The following is a 24,631-nucleotide window of genomic DNA, read 5'->3' as shown; positions in this document are numbered from 1 at the left end:
AGAGATAGAGAACAAGGAAGCTTTAATATCAGGGGGAATTGCACATCAAATATAGTTTTCTAAATGTTTAAAAATAAATGTGTGTCTTTGACTTATGGTTGCAATGGCTAAAAAATCCAAGTACTATGCATTGGCTTAAACAGGTGTTGAGAGAAGATTTCCAGTGTCATACGTGTAGTGCAAATGTGTCATTCCATAGTTAATAAACTTAGGCTCATGCAGTCCCTTTCCCCTCTAACCTTTTCATACCTAACCACAGTGCAGTGTTGCATCTTCACCAGTGTCAGCGCTAACCACGGTTAGTTTCAAAACAGAATTTGAAGTAGCTGCACTGCATGTTCTAGTTAAAGCTAAGCATGTTAAATAGTGCAGATGTAACACTGTAACATGGTTAGCCTTAAAAAGGGGAGGAAGAAAATCAGAAGGAAGAGGAACGTGTTAAAGATTAAGAAATTTGGAGTCATTAAGTCTTTATCAGGCCAAAGAGCTTTCCTGCAGCTTAGACTACTTTCCCAGAAGTATGTTTTCAATGTGAAAAAAACCTCTGAGAAATTAAAGATCTTATGTATTCCTGCCAAACGAAAAGTGATTAAAGCAGCCACCTTAGGTTACAGCTTTTGCTCTCTGCAGCCAATGTACAGTTTCTTTCTTCCCAAATGAGCTATATGTTACAGTTTTATAGCTCATTGTTCTGAGGACCTCTTTGTAAAATGGCAACTCATCACTTGCTATTTCTTGGCTATGAAAATATTTACACCATGGAACTCTACAGGCCGCAACAGAATTGCAGCAGGACAGATTCTCATGTTACTTTCAGATATCGTGCAAATCCACGGCAACTACTTTTATCGCATCAGTTTTCGGTAGAATTTCATTTGAATGCGTTCTCCCATGATGACAGCGATTAGGATCACACAATGGCAAACTATTTAAAGCCCGTGTTTGTCCTAAGTGTGGTAAATACCAGTTTTCGTCATCGGAGGGTCTCACAGGTGTGAGCTAGCTACTAAGAAGTGGCATGCTGAAAAAAATTAATGTGGTAACTTAATAATAATAATAATGATAATAATTTTTATTTATACCCCTCCCTCCCCAGCCAAGGCCGGGCTCAGGCCTGGCCTTTTTTTTTTTTTTTTTTGACCATTTCAAAAGCTAATGTAAGAATGAATTTAAAATAAGAAGCAAAACAAGTCATCTCTGAACTCGCCTCAAAGAAATCCATAGCATCTAAGAATTTCTGCTGCTATTCTAATAAAATCCCTGTTTTGTTTAAAAAGTAACAGGTTTCTACATTCTGAATCAACAAAGGGAGGAGAAATTAATGAAATATATAATAAATCAGGGGTAACACCATTTAGAAGATATAGATTATGGGAGGAATTCGGCATCACACTAAAACAAACATTATGTCAGCGCAAGCATTTCTGCTTGGCCAATGGAACAACCTAACCTCTCCTCTCCCCAAACAGTGTTCTGTGGGTTCTCCTGACCCCTGCCAGAGCCAAGTGGGTTGGGGGACATGGAAGGAAGGGGGGAGCCCCTAAACTACTTACTTGAATCCTGCCCCATTTTTTCTATATAAAAGAGAGCGAGTGTTCAAACGCTGTAGACTAGTACATTTAGATTTCCCCCCCCCCTCTCTCATTTGTTGGCATGAAGTGTGCCTCTGGGGGTGAAGTCAAATCGCTGGCACCAAGTTGACCTTACTGTGGTGAAAGACTGGGCAGTGTGTATGAAAGCCCTGGGCTCCCCAGACAACAGGACCTCCCTCTTGGCCTTATTGATGTGGTCCAAAGGAAAGCAGAGCAATACGTTTGGCACCAGCTTGGCTGCAGGAGTTGCCAGAAGGAGGCGTACAAGGCACCATCCAACCATTTTAGGGACTCCACTTTGGATTTGTGTAGGGTTTAGTCCTTAGCCTTTTCTTCTCCCAGAGATATCCTGCAAGGCAGCAGACGTATAACAATAACAAAACAAGCAGCCTTTGAAGTTAGTGTTTTCTGTTTATTCCATCCTGATATTCTAGTGACTGGATGTCTTCAGGCGTGTATCTTTGAGGGCCCTTTTGATTGAAAAACGACTCATAAATTTTAATATTATTAGCATACAACAGCAGGCATAGGTGTCACTACCATTTCCATTTCGAAGTCATTACAGAATCTGAATCCAGAAAACCCTGACCTCGTTAGCACCGGGACACAAAATTTCAAAGATCCATTTCAAAGATGAATAGAGAGTCATTTGTTTTTCCCCACAGAAGTTTTTTAAATGGAAAAAGCCATGGTAAATTTCAACCAGGTTGTTTCTCCAACGTAGGTCTTTGTGAAACTGGCTCTCTCTGATAACCTGCCAGGTTTGGATGATCTTGTGGGCATAACATAAGGCTTTCTTTTATTGAAAAAGCTAGCTTTGTGGAGGACTACAGTCACAGCAAGCATGCTCAAGTGCACAACTGACACTGGCCGTGTTTCACCAAGCTGTCCATTAGGAAAATCAAATGGCTTGTTTGTTTTTAAATGAGCCCTTTCAAACGGATCGTTTATAAGACAAAGAGAGAGAAATCATTAGAGGCTTCAGATAGTCACAAACTAAAACATTTTCTCCTTTCTGGTTTATTTTTTTCTGAGTGGAGGGCTGAATGTGCCTATAGGGAGAATGAATGCTACCTTAACTCAGGAAGCAACAGAAAAGCCTTAGGAGAAATCAACATTCTGCAACAAGTAATTTCGTCATCTTAAAATTGTGCATGTGAGGTTGCAGGCACATTAAATCCTACTGGAGTCTGGGAAATGAAGGCTATGATCCACACTCTTCCAGCCTTAAAAATATCCTTATCTATAGGTCAGGGAACAATGAGATTCTAGCTTAGTACATTCAAAAGTAGTGGCAATCCTAATGTTGCTATATATGGAAATGTACCAAGTTGTAAAGGCAGGCATGCATTGAAGCTAGTTAGTCTGAAAAGTTCTTAAGCAATACAACTTCTCATCAAGGGTATCATAGAGCTTGGAAAAGTACAGAACTAGGACAACCAAACCAAAAAGAGAGAGGCTGGACGGACATACTCAACTCAATATGGGCATACTCAACATATAGGATTTACTGCCACAGGAAGTAGTGAAGGCCACTTGTTTAGATGGCTTTAAAGGGGATTGGACAAACCCATGTAGGATTAGGCTATCAATGGCTACCTGTCCTGGTGTCTATAGACGACCTCCTTGATTGGGTTACAATTCCCAACATCCCAACCACTGGTTACACTGGCTGGAGTGGAAGCATCTGAAGGGCATCATGTTGGAGAATGCTGGCCAATCAGTGTATCTCACTTGAACCCTGGTCGGTATAGGAAACATTTGAAAGCTTGGTTGGGGTTTTTCATTTCTTGTAATAATTGTCTTTCAGTTGTCAACAACTTTATATGAACAACTTAAGTTAAACATTCCACTGGGCAAGCAAAAGTCCACGACTATTCCTGAAGAAGCTCTTTAGAACCTGGCCCTAATTGCCAAGCAATTTAAAATATCAGGCCCAGAACGATATTTGCTGAAGTGCTTTTGATTTCATTCTTATATTTTGGGTTGCCTTGCCACAGAATGCTAAAAGCAAATACTTTGGGATATTCTACCTCTGAACACATTAATGTATACACTGATGAATTAAGAGTGCTTGTAGATATGAATAACCTTGATTGCCTTTCTCTGATAGGATGCCCACCAGAAACTTTCAATAGAAACTTGCCATTTTGGAACATAAAACATTTCTTCTGATAATGTTTCCCCTCCCTCCCTCCATTTATTTTTCCCTGGCCCATCCAGTCTGCTAACAGCTTTGCTCTTTATGCCAGCAAAAAACATAATAATGCTTTAAACATATTTGAGATGTACAATTAATATTTTGACACAAGAAAATGCTTTTGTGTTTGTTGACCGTGCAGAACTATGATTATTCTTAATAGTTTTCCATGAATATTCTTCTCACATCGCACCCAAATTTTCAAAGCAGCTTCTCCATGCTTGTTCTCAGAAGGCGGTTATGCATTAGTTTGCCTTTTGCATCAGAAATGAACCTCAGAGTTGTCACCAAGCTGATCATTATTCCGTTGTTGTAACTGACAAGGGGTGGAGGTAATTTGCACTGCCTTGTTGGCTTCCGTCATTAATGTTGACCTCTGTTATTGTGAATATATGCAGGATTTCCCTGGCAGACTTGCAAATGGCAATTTTGGATTTTCAGGCTATGGTGTAATTGGCTGCCATGAGTTAACAACTAGCCATGTCACCTGGTGATCCTTGAAGGTTAAGACCTCTTGACAGCTGCTATTAGCTCTGTGAAATTTGCCATTCAGTTGCTTTCACTTGAAGTTTTGAAGGGCCATGGCCAAGGGGTGGGGCACATGCTCTGGATGCAGAAGTTTCAATCCCTGGCATCTCCAGGTAGAACCCTGGAGAGTTGTTGCTAAGCCAGTGTGGACAATGCTGAGCCAATGGTCTGTTCTGACGTATGTTTAATGTGATGTGTCAGGTTGCATGTTGTGCTCAACAGAGCAAGAGATGCTACCTGATGCCACAAGACTGTTGAAGGTGTGGCTAACCAGAGGAAAGTGGGAACCCCAATTTAAAACCAATATTTAAATGGGGAAAGAAGAAAAATCACACTGAAGACTAAAAACACCTGGGAAATATTATTTACCAAACAGCAATGACAAATGGGAAGAAGCTAAAAGGTGAAGACTCAACAACAGTCATTATACAGGCATGAGAAACAGCCAAGTTTGTTTGGCTGTGTTAGACTAACACGGTCCTCTGGTTTTGCTTGGGCCTGTCCAGACCTTTAGTTGAAAATAATCATAATCACTTCAAATTCTGGGCAATTTCCCCCCCACCACAACTCTTGTCTCCATGAAAAGGGGAGTTCTATGATAAGACCTAATCTAAGAAACTTGAAGAATGTCAAGTATTTTCCTTGGTCAAAAACACACACAGACAAGCACACAGTTTAACTGATTGCAGCTGACCTTGCTTTTTTGTGCTAGAGATAGGGTCATCACAGGTTAGAGCCCACAGCCCAATGGATAAGCCTAGGAATTCCGAAGAGGAGACAGAACTAAATGAAAACAAAATGCCTTTCATGTTTTTACAGATACCTGCATCCCCACCCAAATTCTGAAGAATAAGTGAACAACAGCCACAAACTAAGGGCCCAGGTAAATCCCAAGCTATCTTTTCTTTTTGCAAGAAAAGATTAAACTTGTATTCCAAAAAGAAGCAGAATAAGGAAATCCTTAAAAAGGAAAAGTCAAGATCAGGCCATACCTTATTTTCTCCCCAAATCTAAAGTGCTTCCTTAAAACATTACCACATGTAAAGCGAGGAGCAAATATATTAGTTGAATAGTTTTGGGACTAGATATGTGAATCTCAGAGTACCATCAAAAGACATGCATGTGCCAAGATCTTCTCAAAGCCAGTTCATCCAAATCTGACGCATCTGTACAGTTCTGCTGATCCCCAGAGAGAACACATGGGGTAGTATTCAACACCGCTGTGGTGAGCTGTCGGGAGACCCTCCAGATTAGAGGTGGGGGCATATGAGGACTGCAGAGGAGGAGAGGAAGAGGAAGTCCTGTTGCTCAGGTGAAACTCAATGGACAACCACTGGGTCATGTGGACCCAATATCCACAAGAGCTCCTCATTTGTTTTATTCTGCATATGTGAACTATATGTGTGCTATATTCATGTAAAGTAAAAGGTAAAGGACGCCTGGACGGTTAAGTGCAGTCAAAGCCAGCATTTGTCCAGCTTTGTGGGTCACGTGGCCAGCATGGCTAAACTGCTTCTGGCGCAATGGAACACCATGACAGAAACCAGAGCGCATGGAAACACTGTTTACCTTTCTGCCACAGCGGTACCTATTTATCTACTTGCACTGGCATGCTTTCAAACCACTAGGTTGGCAGGAGCTGCCACAGAGCAACAGGAGCTCACCCCATCATAGGGATTCAAACCACCGACCTTCTGATCAGCAAGTCCAAGAGGCTCAGTGGTTTAGACCACAGTGCCACCCGCGTCCCACACAGAGCAGCCCTCTCTGTTGAAAAGCCTTATGTTATTAGGGGAACCTCAGGAATGCCTTTGAAGCAGACTATAAAGAGTAGGCGTATTCATATAAAGGCCTTCAGGTACCCTAGTCCCAATCCATTTAGGGCTTTAATGGAAGTGATCAGATTACACATAATACAGTAGTTGTTTTTATACCGGAATCTGAAGATTAATTATATAGGATTTGGCCCCAAAAGAGTGAACTTTAAATTAATTGATGCCATGCTCCAATTCCAATTTGGGCAATTCATCCCTTCCCCAACAACTTCCCGTATCTTATTCCACAGGGTTAATGGAAGCCCACCAACCATCCAGAGAGGTTTTTCTGGAGTGCAGGAAGGAAGAAGCAGCAGGAAACTTAAGCCATATTAAAAATAATTTTTAAAAATACCCTTTAGGACTATAGCTTCCATATTACAAAAGGAAGGGAGGGGTGGTCCACCCATTTAGATCAGTAATTTAAGGCGTTCTCAAATGTATAGGAAAGAATTAAGCAAAGTTATGGTTCCTTCCCATATGACAATAATTTTCCCAGTGACAGGTCAGATTCCAAAATTAGTCACAATTGTTTTGTGGATGTTCACTTGGCTGCCAAGCATTGCCATAGTGGGCAAAGGCGGGTCAAGGAGCTATAGGAAGGCATGTTGAATGGTGAGTCAATGTAATTCTATCTAGAAGCAAACCCTCTCAACTTCAAATTTGAGGGCTGCTATGCAAGTTGAAGGCCACAATCCTATGCATTCTTTATTTGGCAGGAAACCGAAGTTTCTTCCATGTTTGATCTGCTCTTAATGGTCAAGAAGTTTGGGTTTGGTGACTTGCTAGGCTCTGTTTTCCTGAGGCTTACATTCATTACTTTTCATCCTTTGAGGATGCTTATGGCTAGAACTTAGCAAATTGTGGGCTACTTCTCTTCTTTCCATTGCTGCCCTGAACGTTTTGGAAAGATGGTGGGATTTTTAAAAAATGTAGCAAATTTAAAGAATAGTAATCCCAGCAGCTCAAAGCAAAATGCTTTTCTCCAACTATATTCAATCCCATTGCAACTGCCCACAACAGCCCAAGCCTGCTCCTATTTTAAATAAAACGAGCAGAGCTCTACAAATAGTAAGCAGGGGAGAATAAAATAAAAGGGGGGCTTTGGGATCTTTCAAATGGGAACCTGTCAACGCTTAACTGATTTTGTAATGCAAAAAAAAAATACTATGTAAGAAAACCTGACACATCTCTCCCCCAGCATTCATCACATTTTTATATCATTTGTGCTATCCTTTTATTATTTGCTACCTACTTTAAAAAAAGAGAGGTCTCTTGCATTTCTCTTTATATCAGAGCTGTTCCAAGCGTTCTCACCATTTTCACTGCCAATCTCTTACAGAGACTTTGCCTTCCCCTCTCCGGCCACTTTGACAAGAGGATCCATTACCAAAGAGGTTTTGTTTGTTTGCTTATACCAATCAGTTCATTGCTTGGAGTGCAAATGGCCATCCTGAGTGATTTCCAGGCATTTCCTGAGTTCTTTTCCTGTGCAGAAACTGCACAATTTGATGCAACAAGCCTGGCAGGAATGTGTCATGTAAGGAAGTGCTCGTGGCTACTCAGCCTTGTAAACAGCTGCTTGCCTACTCACTTAAAGAGCTGGTGTTCTTGTAGAAGGGCAACTGCAGTGAAATTAATTGTGGAAATACTAAAGTCCTAGTTTTGGGGGAGGGGTGGAGAGGGCAGGATTGTGGGCCGGTTGTTGAAGCCAAACACCCCCTTTTACCCTCCGAAGACCCTGCAAGACCTTAAGGTGGCTCTGCTCCTTCGCTCAAGCTTACGAATGAAGCACATTTAAAGAGTGCATTCTCGCAAATTAACAGGCAGGGACTTGTAGTTTCTGCAATTCTGTAATCATAGGCATTTTCTCAGTCTTCAGCAGCTGTTGCAGAAGATGCCTTGAGCTCTCAAGTTTCAAGCACCAAGACCCTGCAGGCCAAGCAGTTAGAGATTAATTCATTCCCCTGTTGACAGCAAGCCAGCAGAAGTAACAGCAATCATAATAAAGTCACTTTCTCCAGCCTTCCTCAATTACAAATCCTTTCACCAACGACCTCAATCTAAACCCGGGTGTTTCAAGCCTGACGACACTTCCAAAGTTCAGAAACAAAAGCAGTTACAGAACTGGTGGCCTTAATCTGTATGGCATGCAAATCTGCATCACGAAGATCAATTTGAATATTATATTCAGAGCACAGGGTTAGACCTTCCCTACTGCACAATTCTGGAATTCTTCATTGCAGAACTCACCAAGCAAAAATCCCTGGTGTGATCAGCCTGGATCACCTCTCTGAATTATGTTGTTGTTGTTGTTTAGTCGTTTAGTCGTGTTCAACTCTTCGTGACTCCATGGACCAGAGCACACCAGGCACTCCTGTCTCCCACTGCCTCCCGCAGTTTGGTCAAACTCATGCTGGTAGCTTCAAGAACACTATCCAACCATCTCGTCCTCTGTCGTCCCCTTCTCCTTGTGCCCTGCATCTTTCCCAACATCAGGGTCTTTTCCAGGGAGTCTTCTCTTCTCATGTGGTGGCCAAAGTACTGGAGCCTCAGCTTCAGGATCTGTCCTTCCAGTGAGCACTCAGGGCTGATTTCCTTAAGAATGGACAGGTTTGATCTTCTTGCAGTCCATGGGACTCTCCAGAGTCTCCTCCAGCACCATAATTCAAAAGCACTCCAAATTATATACTGTACAACTTTAAATAAATTCAAGACAGGAGCAGAGGAAATGCATTATCTAGGGCAGACCATTCCCATTTGTGTTAAATATAAATTGCCCTACATAAAACGAAGGACTTCCAATGAGCGCTAAGTTGCTTAGGGCAAGGATGCAAACTTTACCTATGGATCTCAAATGAGCTCTGTATACAGCAGAGAGAAATGAGAAGGTTACCCTGAATTTATGAAATCATGCTCTTTGAGGAAGGGCCATAGCTCCATGGTAGAAAAACTGCTTTGCATGCAGAAGGTCCCAGGTGCCATCTCTGGCATCTCCAGATAGGCCTGGGAGAGAAATCATGGAGAACCATTGCTGAATGGTCCAGTAGGGTGGACCTCCACGTTTTTATGCACATCCTGAAAAGGAGTAAAGGAAGAAAAAGCTAGGAACTCTATCTAACCATTACTTCTTAGCTGGAGATATCATAACACAAGTGTAAATGTAAAATAACCATGTCCACCGTCTCAGGCTAAAAATGCCCAAGCCATAGAATCATAGAGTTGGACAGGACCATGAAAGTAATCTAGTCCAACCCCTTCAATGCAAGAATCTTTTTGCCCAACGTTGGGCTCGAACTCACATCCCTGAGATTGAGTCTCATGCTCTATCAACTGTGCTATGAAAGAAACAAAAGGTCCTTAATGCCAATAGCATTGTTGCATTCATATTGCTTACTTAATCCTGCTACTTCAGATGCACTACTAAATGCAAGTTTGTCACACAATACAATGATATTGTATTCTCACTGTTTGTCAACATCAGCTGTAACTCAAAAGGGGCTAGATGCTCCGGCCACTTCCATCAAGGAACTTTCCCATTGTTTTTGGAAAAGTACTAAAGAAAGTGTGTCTGTGTTGTAGCACAAATGACAGGATCAAATGGGAAGGAAATGGTGTTGCAATTCGAAATGGAAACTTACCCAGCTGCACTGTTTTAAACAAAATAATTTAAGTTGCTCCAGGCTGCCCCAATACAGTTCCAGACACGTTCGACTGCAAAAACCAAAGGACATTCTTGGGGAAGAAGAGCCAGAGTTCAGTTGCAGAACACATGCTATAAATGCAGAGTCTTGAGTTCCAATCCTCAGCATCTCCAAGCAGAGCTGAGAAAGACCCCAGTATGAAACCCTGGAAAGCTGCTGCAGTCAATCTAGACAATGATGAGTCAGGTGGACCAACCATTTGATTCAGTAGTAGTGTTTGGATGTCATGCTAAACCAGGCACACCCAAATACGGTCCTCTAGATTTTTGGGACTACAATTCCCATCATCCCTGACCACTGGTCCTGTCAGCTAGGGATGATGGGAGTTGTAGTCCCAAAAAACATCTGAAGGACCAAGTTTGGGGATGCCTGTGCTAAACTATAGTTTTTTGTTGTTTAGTCATGTCCGACTCTTCGTGACCCCATGGACCAGAGCACGCCAGGTGCTCCTGTCTTCCACTGCCTCCCGCAATTTGGTCAAACTCATACTGGTAGCTTCGAGAACACTGTCCAGCCATCTCGTCCTCTGTCGTCCCCTTCTCCTTGTGCCCTCAATCTTTCCCAACATCAGGGTCTTTTCCAGGGAGTCTTCTCTTCTCATGAGGTGGCCAAAGTATTGGAGCCTCAGCTTCAGGATCTGTCCTTCCAAGTGAGCACTCAGGGCTGATTTCCTTAAGAATAGATAGGTTTGATCTTCTTGCAGTCCATGGGACTCTCAAGAGTCTCCTCCAGCACCATAATTCAAAAGCATATGTAAATGAGCCGACCCTTTCCCCAGGTTTGTGTACCCTGCCCCGCTGGCACAGTCAGGTGAAGGAGTTTGGACGCTTTCCCTTCCACTTTTGATTAACCACGGTTTGCTGCATCATCCAGACCAACAAACTATGACTAACATGATGTTTAGTGAGTTTCAAACAAAGCTGACTTCAAATAATGGTTGTTGCAGCTGCCTTGATTAAACTGTTACAGTTGCCAATAAGGAACTATAGGATACAGCTATGCGGTTAACCGAGTGAATAATAAAACATACCAGGAGGAAAAGGATGTGTGGTTTATGATTACAAAAGGTTCCATGATAGCAACATGAGTATTAATACTTGACAAGGTAGGCCCTTTGATGCTGGGCCATAGTGAGCCAAAAAGGTAAAAGTAGCTTTTAAACAATTCGCTCTAATTTTCGTTGTTGTGCAAGGATATCTTTCTTCTACCAGCCCAAAAACAGATCTCATTTAATTCCTAAGGTCTTAAAAGGAAGACAGCTAGTCAATCATTTTGAAAAATGTGAAAGCAGCACACAGACTGGTGCCTTCATTAGGAAATGAATCTGGGCCGCACACTGTCTCTCAGGTGGTTCAGCGTGCAGAAAAGTTTGGCAAGAATTTTAAAAATGTAGCGGTTTGAGTAACACTATACCAAGAGACGACCCCAGTTAGTTTCACAGACTGCAGGAGGGACAAAGTGCCCCCTAAAGTATGCAGGCCCAACCCAATTATGAGAAAAATGTGGCCTCCAAACCAGTGTCTGCCATAGGATCAACTTCATGGGCTCGGGTGTATTTCAGACAAGAAAAACACAACTCTGTGGATCACATTTGTGCCACATTATACCAGCCATTCCTGAGTGATGTCAGCTTAGCCAGACTGCACCAGAAAGTACTTGCCAGCCAACTATCAGAGCCAAGTGTCTTTCACAATCCGACTAACCTTACAAAGCCACTGAATCATATTACAACGTAGCACACTGCACAAGTTAAGTTGATTTAATCAACTCCAATCCAACACCGGAGCAAAAGTGTGACAAAACTGGCTTGGGTAAACAAATATACACTCCAAACATGCACTGGCTTCCTAGAAACCATGGTTTGCAGAACAAAACCCAGCATGGTGGACATTTCCCTTTCCCTAACTTCATCCCTTCCAGAGCACCTTCTCATCTGCTCCCTCAGTCGAGAGTTAGGGTTAAAGCAGGCATAGGCAAACTCGGCCCTCCAGATGTTTAGGGAATACAATTCCCATCATGCCTGACCACTTGTCCTGTTAGCTAGGGATCATGGGAGACGTAGTCCCAAAACATCTGGAGCACCGAGTTTGCCTATGCCTGGGTTGAACCCATGCTCGCAGGTTCACACATAATAGCAAGTTGAGATTAGGCTCACTCAGGCTCATTTTCACTCAAGCACACTGTGTTAAACCATAGTTTAGCATGATGTGCAAATGCGGCCATTATGTCTGTGATAGGCCAGGGTTTCTCCCACCTGTCATTGGTGCTATTTATTGGTGCCACTGTTTCTCAGAAGCTGCCACACCCTGCTCCACCACCACCACCATTTTTTAAATAAAATAAAAACCCCACAGTCCATTCCAATCCAAGCTGGTAATTATAAGAACCTTGCAACGTCAAGAATTTGAGGGACAAGTCTGTTTTCCTCTTTTGCTTCTGAGCGATGAGTTTTTAGGTTCTGTATCTGAGGGCAGGGACTATCCTGCATTATTTTACTGATCCGTAAGCCACTCTAGAAGCTTTTCCAGCATGGACGCTGTGAACAAACAAACAAAATTCATGCACATAGTTCCTTTCTGTTTCGGATTTGTCTATGCCTCTTAGTTCTGCCTGGTTTAGACACTTGTGGCTTATGCAACACTGTATATGACCAGATCTGTTTCACAGGAGCCTGTCCCACATTTAAGCAACAACAGTAGAAGAAGCGCATAGCATCTGCTGCCAATTAATGGCCAGCTGAGAAGAGCATTGAGACACATCAACACCAGCTGCCTATTAATTGCTCCCATGAACAATGTTGCACCTAGGCCATCACTGCTACTATACATGATCAATGAAAGATGGCAGAAACAACAGTTTCCTCATTTTAGAATACTTTTTTAATAAAATGAAACCTCATCACAATCATTACTAAGGCTGTCCTCATTTTTCTGGCACGCTTTAATTCCGCAATCAGGCATTTACTGCAGAATCCAATACATGTTTAAACTTGGAAATAAGTCACACTGTGTTCAATGGAGCTTGCTTCCCGGTAAGTTTACAAAGGATTAAAGCTTTAGCACTGAAGCTCCCACAAGTCTACACAATCTTAAGGATCAGCTCAAATAATAAGATGTCCAGTTAATTAATTTATTAAATTTATATCCTGCCCTTTCTCCCCAAGGAGCTCAGGGTAGCAAACAGAAAGTAATGAAACAATAAGGCTGCTTGGACGAGTGAAACCGACCACCTGATTCCTTGATCCTTGCCCATCCTGTCTCATTAAAGCAAGCCAGGAAGTGCTGGGTGATGGTTAAAGAAGCAGTTATTGAACTGCTTCTTTAAAAACCATTTTTGGACTTGGCCAATATGGCCAACTATTGCCCAGTCTCAAATCTTCCATTCTTGGGCAAGGTGATTGAGCGGGTGAACAACTCCAGGCATGCCTGGAGGATATGGACCATTTGGATTCAGGCCTCATCATGGGACTGAAACTGCCTTGGTTGTCCTGGTCGATGATCTCCAGCAGACCAGGGACCATGGTGAAAGATGTTCCCTGGTCCTGCTGGATCTCTCAGCGGCCTTTGATACCATCGACAATGACATCCTTCTGGACTGTCTAGAGTAGCTGAGGGCACTGTTATATAGTGATTCTGCTCCTTCCTCCTGGGCTCTGTGCAGAAAGTGGTGGTGGGGGATGAGTGTTCAGACCCCTGGGCTCTCACTTGTGGGGTGCCTCAGGGCTCCGTCTTCTCCCCGATGCTTTTTAACATCTATATGAAGCCGCCGGGAGAGATCATCAGGGAGTTTGGGCTGGGCATTCACCAGTATGTGGATGATACCCAGCTCTACCTCTCCTTCAAATCTGAAGCAGTGAAGGCAGTGAAGGTCCTGTGTGAGTGTCTGGAGGCAGTTGGATGGTGGATAGCAGATTGAGGTTGAATCCTGACAGGACAGAAGTACTGTTTTGGGGGGACAGGGTGCGGACAAGTGTGGGGAATTTCCTGGTCCTGAACTGTGCCCCTGAACTGTGATGCCCTCCCTGTGGAACACCCTCCCTTCAGATGTCAAGGAAATAAACTGACTTTTAGAATACATCTGAAGGCAGCCCCGTATCAGGAAGTTTTTCATGTTTGATGTTTTAGTACATCCTGATATATGCTGTGAGCCACCCAGAGAGGCTGGGGAAACCCAGCCAGATGAGCGGGGTATAAATAAAAAAATATTATTATTATTATTATACAACAGCTTGCAATGCCAACACAGCTGCAGACTGGGAAAGATCTAAAATTAAAAGGCTTGGTGGAAGAGGAAGGTCTGAAAAGTAAGGCACCATAAAGACAACAGAGGCTGCCTCTGACTAATATTCAAGGGGAGGGAATTCCAAAAGGTAGGTGCCACAATACCAAAGCTGCTATTTGGTGATTAGATTATATATCTGGGTTTCTATCATTGCCATCATCCCATAGGTATGGATGGCGGCTAACAGATTGAGGTTGAATCCTGACAAGACAGAAGTACTGTTTTGGGGGGACAGGAGGCGGGCAGGTGTGGAGGATTCCCTGGTCCTGAATGGGGTAACTGTGCCCCTGAAGGACCAGGTGCACAGCCTGGGAGTCATTTTGGACTCACAGCTGTCCATGGAGGCACAGGTCAAGTCTGTGTCCAGGGCAGCTGTTTACCAGCTCCATCTGGTACGCAGGCTGAGACCCTATCTGCCCGCGGACTGTCTCGCCAGAGTGGTGCATGCTCTGGTTATCTCCCGCTTGGACTACTGCAATGCACTCTACGTGGGGCTACCTTTGAAGGTGACTCGGAAACTACAACTAATCCAGAATGCGGCAGCTAGACTGGTGACTGGGAGCGGCCGCCGAGACCATATAACACCGGTCTTGAAAGACCTGCATTGGCTCCCAGTACGTTTCCGAGCACAATTCAAAGTGTTGGTGCTGACCTTTAAAGCCCTAAACGGCCTTGGTCCAGTATACCTGAAGGAGCGTCTCCACCCCCATCATTCTGCCCGGACGCTGAGGTCCAGCACCAAGGGCCTTCTGGCGGTTCCCTCATTGCGAGAAGCAAAGCTACAGGGAACCAGGCAGAGGGCCTTCTCGGTAGTGGCGCCCGCCCTGTGGAACGCCCTTCCAGCAGATGTCAAAGCGATAAACAACTACCTGACATTCAGGAGACATCTTAAGGCAGCCCTGTTCAGGGAAGTTTTTAACGTGTGATATTTTATTGTATTTTTGGTTTTTATGGAAGCCGCCCAGAGTGGCTGGGGAGGCCCAGCCAGATGGGCGGGGTATACATAATAAATTATTATTATTATTATTATTATTATTATTATTATTATTATTATTATTATTATTATTATTATTATTGGTATAAATTTATGTTTAACCACTGCTCTGAAATAGGAGACATGGGCCATAATAGACAAGTCGGAAGAAAATCCTCTTTTATTAGAGCCATCCAGGTTGGCTGGCCTCATCACTGCCTCCGGTGAGAGCAAGTTACACAGTTTAACTATATATGCACTGCACAAAGAAGTACCGGTACTTTATTTTGTCTTCCAACATTCAGCTTCACTGGATGTCCATAAATTTTAGTGCCTTGATATAGAGAAACTTCCCTCTTTCTACTTTCTCCAAACCATACATAATTTGATAAAAACTCGCCTCTCACTCACCTTTTTGCTAAACTGAAAAGTCCCAAACACTGCAAGCTTTCTTCATAGGGAAGGCGTTCCATCCCCTTGATTGCTTTGGCTGCCCTTTTCTGAACCTTCTCCAACTCCGTAATATTCTTGTGGATGTGAGATGATGGAACTGTACACAGTTTTCCAAATGCAGTCACACCTTTGCACTTTTGTGGGGGGGGGGAGTGGGGGCTTGGATTGGGCGGAAATGTCCTACCACCCAGCCCTGCCCATCTCCATTAGCTGCCCCTCCCAGTTAGGTGTCATCTGCAAATCTGATGAGCATTCCCTCAATTTGTAACAGAATTTGATGGGAAATTGTGGGAAGAGGGGGTAAATAAACATAAGAGCCAATATGAAGTGAATGGTGTGTGCAAAGTAACTGAAGAAAGAGTCTAAGCTGATTTGGATGGAAACATTGTTGGCTTACTCCCCAGCTGTTGTGGGACTACAACTCCCATCATAGAATCTTAACGGTTGGAAGGAACCCAAGGGTCATCTAGTCCAACCCACTGCTATGCAGAAATCTCAGCTAAAGCATCCATGACAGATGGCCATCCAATCTTCTTAAAAACCACCAAGGGAAGAGAGTCCACAACCTCTCGCGGGAGTCTGTTGTTGGACCACAACTCCCATCATCCCCAACCATTGATCCTGCTAGCTAGGGATGATGGGAGTTGTAGTCCAACAACAGCTGGGGACCGAAGTCTGAGAAACAGTGTTCTAAATTTTATTTAAACACACAGATAAGCATATGCAGATGTTATGCACATTAATGCCTATGGGCCCATTCCCCCAAATCCTTTAAGAGCCAAGCAACTGCTACCCACTAAGTTCAATGGGATTTACTTTTGCATATGTGAGCATCAGATTATTGCCTAATATTTATTGAATCCTGTTGATAGGCCTACTTAAAGCCTAATCAAGTATTGCAACTTAATTGGATTGTGAATTGCACTGCCCTCTCTTCTAACACCACTAATTAGCATCCTCATTCAAGTGCTTACTACACAGTGATATCTTCAGATGTTTTGGTCAGGCACTGTATGCTCATTCATGCTCCTCTTGGTATGAAAAGAGCTTCCTTGCCAGCCACAACCCAGAAGGACGTGGATTTTCCAGCCTCTTCAGAAAATATTTAATTATGTCCATAAAACATGCCTAACCCCGGCCATTTGTTTGTAAGGCCACCAAACCCCGACTTTTCATTTGACCCAAAATTGTATTAACATCACTATCATCATCAACAAAATACTTTTATGCGTCTTGCAAAGTAAATAACGCAATCCATGTTGCCAGAGTTCAGAAAGATTCACAAACTAGACTGCAATCCTAACTCCACTTGCCAGGGAGTAAGTCCCAATGAATAGAACTTACCTCCGAGTAGCATTGCACTATTAAGACTCCCAAAATACACTCGTGGATTAACTGACTTAAATTCAACAGTCTTGCTTGTTTTAAGATGGTTTAGCATTCACTCAGAAGTAAGTCCACCTGAGATCAGTGAGACAAATATTACTTACAGTGGTACCTCACAAGACAAATGCCTCGCAAGACAAAAAACTCGCTAGACGAAAGGTTTTTTCGTCCGCGATTTGCCTCGCAAGACGAATTTGCCTATGGGCTTGCTTCGCAAGACGAAAACGTCTTGCGACTTTGTTAAACCGTTTAAACTGTGCTTCGCAAGACGAAAAATTCGCTAGACGGCAAAACTTGCGGAACGAATTAATTTCGTCTTGCGAGGCACCACTGTATTAATCATTATGACAAGGATGCCTCTGAGTACCGGTTGCTGAGAAGCACAAGTGAGAGAGTGCATTTGCACTTGTGCCATGTTTGTGAGTTTTCCATACGTGTCTGGCTAACAGAAGAACATAAGAAGAGCCTTCTGGATCAGGCCAGTGGGTGGCCCATTCTGTCCAACATCCTGTTATCACAGTGGCCAACCAGATGCTTGTGAAAAGCCTGCAAGGAGGGTATTAGCGCAAAAGCACTTTTCCCATGTATGACTCCCAGCAGCTGGTATGCAGGGTCATACAGTACTGCTTCTGAGAATGGAGGTAGAATATAGCCATCAGGGTTTGTAGCCTTGGCTGGCCATTGTTGGAAGAGAATGCTGGACTAGATAGACCTTTGGTCTCATATGGCAGAGCTCTTCTTATGTTCTTAAAGCACACTGGAAAACAACGCTATAAATGGGAGCTGGGAGAAGAAGCTTACAAAGGCACCCAGGCCCTCAACCACCATGCCCACAAGCCAGATCCAAAAATCAGTAATGATGGGCAATATGCTGGGCTTAGTTGCCAGAGACCCCAAAGTTGAGTGATCTGCTTCGGGTAAGTCACCGCCCCCTTGCCCAAGTTACCTCACCACGCAGCTTGTCTGGTTCACACATCCCTGGCTATCATAGGATGACTACAATACCAAGTGGCGCCTGTATGTATGAGCCATCACTATTATGTTGGCCCAGACACACTGCTTTTCGCTTAAACCGGTTCACACATTCCGCAGTCAGGCACCTCTTGCACAATTATCAGTCTCAGCAATCCAGTGATCCGCATTTATGTGCAAACCAAAAAAAAAGTCCAGATCTAGACATTCTTTGCAAGGCTACTGCTAAGCGCGGCCTGAATAGAGTAGATCCACCTCTCATATCCACTGGGAAATCCAGATGGTGGAGACCACATTATATACATTAGCAACGCAAGTTGTGGACAAAACATTCCAGCATGCAAATATATGAACTGCCAGCATCAAGCAGCAAGGAAGCTGCCTCCATGCCATACATGTTTCCCTGATGCATCTAGGTGGCCACAATTGAACTAGGTGGACTCTAGATTTGATCCACCATGGCTTTCCTTGCATTCCTAATGGCTAGTGAGCATCTAAGCACACCAGCTTCGAGCTTGAAAAAGTCCACGCAAGACTAGGATCTACAGTGCAAGAAACCACTTGTGTGCGCTTTATTTCTAAAATAAACATTGCAAATCTAAAACAGGTCTTCCTATTACATAAACTTGTCAGCATGCACATTTCACAGGAATAAAGACATCACAGGGGGAAATATTTAAAGCAAGACATTCCGTATCTGACACCTTCCCTTCATTATCCGCACCTTTCATTATCCACATTCCAAGAGACTACAAAGAAAGAAACTTGTAATCAAAAGGGCCCTTTTGCCCACAGAGTTCAAAACTAGCAAACCTCATCCCATTTACAATGTTTAAGTGCACACACACAGAGAGAGACCTTATTCTGTGTATATACTGGACTGCCAGTGACTCATCCCTTAAAATATAGCTTTTAGAAACTTTTTTTTTTTTTTAGATTAATAGATTTTGTCAGACAAGGAACACAAGCAGACGCCACCACATTCCTTGCTTCTTGACACCGCAGTTTGCCAGCGCTGGATGACCAGTATAGACTTGACTGGTAACTAACAAAGAGCAAGAAGGTAAATTCACCCAGCAGAGTGGGAGGGGAGCTGGCTGAAAGTTGAGCAAAAGATCCACGGAGCAGAGAAATTCGTTCATCTGTTTACCGGCTTTAAAACAAACAACAGAAAGGAGCGAAGGAGCGCGATCCCAAACCTGCTTACCTGGGAGCAAGTTCCACTGAACCTAATGAGACTTACTTTCGAGTAGGCATGCACAAGATCGCACTGTAGGTTACAAAAGTAGTGTTTTGTCTAAAAGGCCCTTTGAGTTTCAGGACTCCCTCTAAATGCAAAGCGTGCACATTAGCCAACCCTATTTAAAATCGGGGCGGGGTGGAGGGGGGAGAGTAAAAGAAGTAGAAGCTTGTCTCAGAAACTGCATGCCAACTGCTCCCACATTTTATAGGCAGACTTTTTCCCCCTAACACAAAACACACAGCATCGTCTTATCACAAGATTCCAGTTTCCTGTTTAACGCTATAAACTGCGTCCAAACTCTTCAATTTCGCCCCCCCCCCGCTCCGATCCCTGTATTTACCTGTTTCTTGGGTCACCCAAAAGCAGCTTCTTCTCCCCAACGCGCCTCGTCCGCTGGGATCCCTTCCTTTCTTCGCCCCCAAGAGAAAAAGTAAAGCTTTTATGCAAAGAACACACGCACGCATACAAAACTCCGTGAGGAAGATCCAGCGATGGATGCGCAAAGTTTCCTTCTTCACCAAAAAATATCCACGCAGCAAGGGGAAGAAAGTTTTAAGTTGATCGCTGCAATAATACTAATAATAATAACTGGCGACGCGGGGGGGGGGCGGTGCTGTGAGAAAAGGGAGAATCTGGATGGTGGCGAAGTTCTGTTGGGGAGCAGCAAACAGAGAGAGAAAGAGAAGGAAAACCGACTCCGCCTTCTCCTCCCCCTTCGCTAAGAAACACACTCGTGCGTCCCAGCGGCGCTGGGGAAAGTTTGGAGAAGTTTGAGAGAGGAGGCATAAAATTCGGGAAGGAGGGCAGGACGGGCGCTGGGACAGGGGGCGGCTAGGGAGCCAGGAGGGTGGGGAAAGGACGTGAGGGAGGGGATTGGAGTCTGGATTATAAAGCGAGGAGGAGCCGGAGTGGCGGTCGGGAAGCGCGCGCGCGCACGGCGCTCTTTCTCTGGCGCGTAACGCGGAGCTGCTTGGAGGAGCAGCCGCCGACCTCGGAGTCACGGCCCAGGAATGCCAAGAATGCGGAGCGGCCGCTGCCACGGCAGGGCAGGAGACGTCGGCGGGGACTTGGCTCTCTTTCTTTCTTTCTTTCTTTCTTTTTCTTTCTTTCTTTCTTTCTTTCTTTCTTTCTTTCTTTCTTTCTTTCTTTCTTTCTTTCTTTCTTTCTTTCTTTCTCACCTCTTTTCCCTCCCCCCCTTTTTTTACACTGCTCACACTATACATTAATGTATATAGCAAATGAATGGAAGAGAGGAGTGTGGAAAGGGGAAATTAAAAAAAAAATGGGCTGCTCGTCCAGCCCAAGCCAAGGATGATGCCTTCCAAGTGCGACTCTCTCCCGAGGAGGGCAGAACAGATGCCAAGGGAGGGAGGAGGAGAAGGGAGGCGCCGAGGTGGATCGCAACGCGGGTGGGGATTGCTCTGCAGGAAGGCGCGCTGCAACCGCTTCGTTTCGCCCATGGCGGGCACCGTGGGGGAGAGGGCAGGAAAGGCCCGATCGCTGCCTGGGGTGGAGGGGGGGGACACACTTCGGATCTGCAAGGGCCCTCCTGCCGCAAAGCAAAAGAACCGGGAAAGTCGCGCTGTTGTGTTTTGTGTGTGTCGCAGACATGGGGAGGGAGGCGCTTCCTTGACTCTGAAGGAAGTTTGGGCTTGGAGAAGAGGCGGCCTGGGGAAAAAGAAGCCGAAAGGGAAGGTGGCGGCTTTTTCCCTCCGCGGGTTGGAGCGGAGTTTGAGAGGGGTGGCGGGCCTTGGCGGACGAAGCCAGGCTTCGTCTCGTCCCTTTTATGAAAGAGTTCCTTTGAAAACCGCCTCGCAGGCCTGGTTGCAGGGAAAGGCCTTCCCAGTTCTTAGCCCGCATTTTAAAAAGAATAGCTTCCAACTCCTGGGAAGGAATTTAAGGCTGCATCTGCACTATGCATTTAAAGCAGGATCAGGCATGGGTCTTTGTTAAGGGTGCTGGGAGGTGTTAGGAGACTTCCCAATCCCCCCACAGAGCTGCGGACGTGGATCCTTCTTCCCAAGAAACTCGGGGATATTGCCACCTGCCACAAGCTTTTCACAGAAGACATTGGGATATACTTGAAACGCATCAAGTCACATCAAGTGCCACTCCGGCCTTTACCATGTTGTCAAGGTCTGCTCTGCTTCCTATATACCACGTGGTGGACCATCAAAACCACAGGCCTGATCCTGCCCTAGTGGTCTGGTAGCCAGCCTGATCCAATTTGGTGGCAGCCGCCACGGGTTAAAAAAAAGTCCTGCCATTTGGACTCTTAATTTCTTCTACTTTAGATAGCCTCAAAAGCTCTTCAGTTGCTTGTTCTTCAGAGGGTTGCAGAGGAAGTTGCATGTTCATTGTTGTTTCCTCGTGAAAATAAAAGAATTTGAAAAAAAGTTTTGTTTTGTTTTGGAGCGCAAAATGCTAGCAGGGATGGAATATTTTTTCATCATCATATTGGATTTTCAACCTCTCTGCCAAGTCCAATGCCGCAATAGGGATTTGAAATTGACCATCCCACATCGATGGTGCTATGTTTATTTGCTTTACATGAGCCTGCCCTCAATTCACTTCAAAGTCAAACACAATGGTATTTGTTGCTAGAGAGAAAAACAATTGTATTACAATATGTAAAACAGCTCAAAATATACCCCTGCCTGGCTGTGCATGGTGCTTTAGTGTAGAGTTCACATGTTGATATGCACTTACATCATAGCTGTCAACCTTCCCTTTTTTTGGCGGGAAATTCCCTTATTCCAGTGCCGTTTCCCACTGCTATCCCGGATTCTTAGATATCCCGTAGACTGTCCCCAGGACGGGTGAGGCTGCTGATCCCTTATTTTCAAATCTGAAAGCTGACAGCTATGACTTACATACATTTCTACGTACGTGCACTGTGAACAAGATGCATCATACAGTCAGAGAATTGACTTCTAGAAATTCTGGGGAAGGAGATGAACCTTGAATATTGTTTGTGGTCACAGTTTTCAGATGCAATTGTAGGCATACACACATGAAAGAAAGTCCTGCTGGAAGTATCGCTACCAAGGGAATATGGTTAGAACAAGAAGTTAGAATCGATAATAGTAGTGCTTTATAGTTACATTAAAGCTATGGTGCAGGGATGAGGAACCACTGGCCCTACAGATGTTCGGCCACAACTCTGAAATGGTAATGGGGAATGCCTTGGTACTGTGAGAAGCTTGAGGTGTACATGCAGTAATGTCGCCTCATACCCAGACCATTCTTTTGAAGGGGGTCTGGGACCCTTTAGTTAGCCAGCTGCATCTCTTATCGTGGGTTTGGACACCTGCTGATAAGGTGGTTAATTTCTTGTCTATCACTTAGTCATGGGCAGCAGGGCTTCAAGATCAGCCACCAGTTAAAGGAACGCTGGTGTCTAGTCACTTGGTCCTAGAGAATGTTTAAATTTGCAAAAAATATAAAAGGGATTTGGAAACTCCATGAATCTTAGCATAGATCAAGACTATGGAAGATGACTATTTCAGGAACCTGCCCATTGTTGTTTTGAGGGCTTCCCAGTGACTAAAGGGATGTACCGTATTTTTCGCTCTATAAGACGCACTTTTCCCCTCCTAAAAAGGGGAAATGTGTGTGCGTCTTATGGAGCGAACGCAGGTGGGAGGCTCTTGCTGTCCTGGCTTCTGGCTTAGCCACACGCAGCCTCTTCTGGGCAGGGGGAGACTTCATCCCGCTGCCCGGGAGAGGCTGCACACGGCTATCCCAGAAGCCAGAACAGCAAGAGGCTATCCCAGAAGCCAGATCCCTCTTGCTGTTCTGGCTTCTGGGATTCAGAATATTTTTTTTCTTGTTTTCCTCCTCCAAAAACTAGGTGCGTCTTATGGTCTGGTGCGTCTTATAGAGCGAAAAATATGGTGAATTATTAGTTTTTTGCTTTTCCCTTTGTTCCTTGTTTTCACATCCTACCTGTAAATAAAATATTATCAAGGAACAAACCTGGCATGCTTGTTGCCTTGCCCTAATCCAAAAACAATATCTGTTCTTGGCAGAACAAATCCCCATTGACCACTGGCTGGAGCAAATAGGAGCTGGATTCCAACAATTACCAGAGGGCCACAGGTTTACCACCCCTGCCATGAAAGTAGTAGTAAATTGGCCTTTCCAGATGTTGCACCAACCATGTTCTTAGAAAACTCATCCTGTACAGTAGATGGAGAGTAAATGAGAGCCACCATCGAGAAAAAAATCACAACTGTACTTTATTTTATTTTTAATAATTTTCATTTCTCAAAACAAATATCCAATATCATTGTTAAACATACGTTTTCCAATTTTCCCCCTCCCTGTTGACTTCCCTCAACTACCATTTCTGGTTTATTACATCAGATGATACATTCTGCTGTTTATATACAATTTTATGTTATCATATTGTTATACTTCTTGTTCTCTGTAAATAAAATTGTAAATGTTTATTTAAATCCTGCCAGCGAGACCATTTCTTTCTGTTGTTTTTGCAAATATATTGTAAAGAGTTCCCATTCTTTTTCAAAGTCACTATAGTTCTTTTCACGCAGTTTGTCCGTTAACTTTGCTAACTCTGCATAGTTCATCAACTTGTCTTGCCATTGTGCTTTTGATGGTACTTCTCCAGTCTTCCAACTGTACTTTAAAACATACAAAAATTAAAATACCAAGACAAGATTAAAATTAACTCAACTTTCTAAGTATCTGGGTAGGCCACATGTGATAAAATATTTGGCTGTTAACTTATACCCCCTATGGTCACATCCACACTACATTTAAAGCACTTGTATACCACTTTTAACAGTCATGGATTCCCCAAAAGAATCCTGGGAGCTGTAGTTTGTTAAGGGTGCTAGTATTTGTAGCTCTGTGAGGGAGCTACATTGTATGGTGTGGATGTACGTTCCTTACCTTACAAAAACAAATGAATGCTGCTAAAAGCTACAGCAGCTCTGCAGTAATTGTTAGTTGCATACCTGGTGTTATGTACTGAGCTGCATCCTAGAACAATAGGATCCAGAAGGCAGCAGTCTGATTGGTCTGCAGGAGCCACCCAATCCAGCTCCAGGTGGAAGTGAAACAGCGACCTGATTAGCCTGCTGGAGCAGCCAATCAGGCTCCTGGATGAAGTGACTCAGCAACCTGATTGGCCTACAGGAGCAGCCCGCAATTAGCCAATCATGTGGGGCCCATTGTGTAAATAACGTATATATAGCTAGACGTTTTGGGGAAAGCTTCATTCATTGCTACTATGAGCTGAATAAAGAGCATGAAATTCACACTCTACTCAGAGTATATTTCACCTGGAATGTACAGAAATCTAGAATGGCCACATGCTCTACTCTTTGTAGAGAATCACTGGAAGGAAGTGTAATTCAGCACTGCCATGTGTTTAAATGGGCATGTAGAGATTGCCTCCATGGCATTAAATTCTGGATGACCTTCAGTATACGTATTGAAATCTCTCCATGCAGACTGA

General features: G+C 44.0%; 1 protein-coding gene across 2 annotated transcripts in view; it reads right to left on the bottom strand.

Annotated features, from left to right (window-relative positions):
* Positions 1–23,762, bottom strand: part of PTPN14 (protein tyrosine phosphatase non-receptor type 14) — a 125,500-nt gene extending 101,738 nt beyond the window's left edge. For both annotated transcript variants that reach the window (XM_081185970.1, XM_081185971.1), the window contains exon 1: positions 19,487–23,762. The gene's annotated coding sequence lies outside the window, so the exon portion shown is untranslated. The remainder of the gene's footprint in view (positions 1–19,486) is intronic.
* Positions 23,763–24,631: the final 869 nt, after the last annotated feature.

This window comes from Podarcis bocagei, assembly GCF_964188305.1.
Source record: "Podarcis bocagei genome assembly, chromosome: 3".
Taxonomy (NCBI): Eukaryota; Metazoa; Chordata; class Lepidosauria; order Squamata; family Lacertidae; genus Podarcis; species Podarcis bocagei.
Note: the sequence above shows the minus strand (reverse complement) of the source record. Positions and strands in the feature narration are given on the sequence as shown.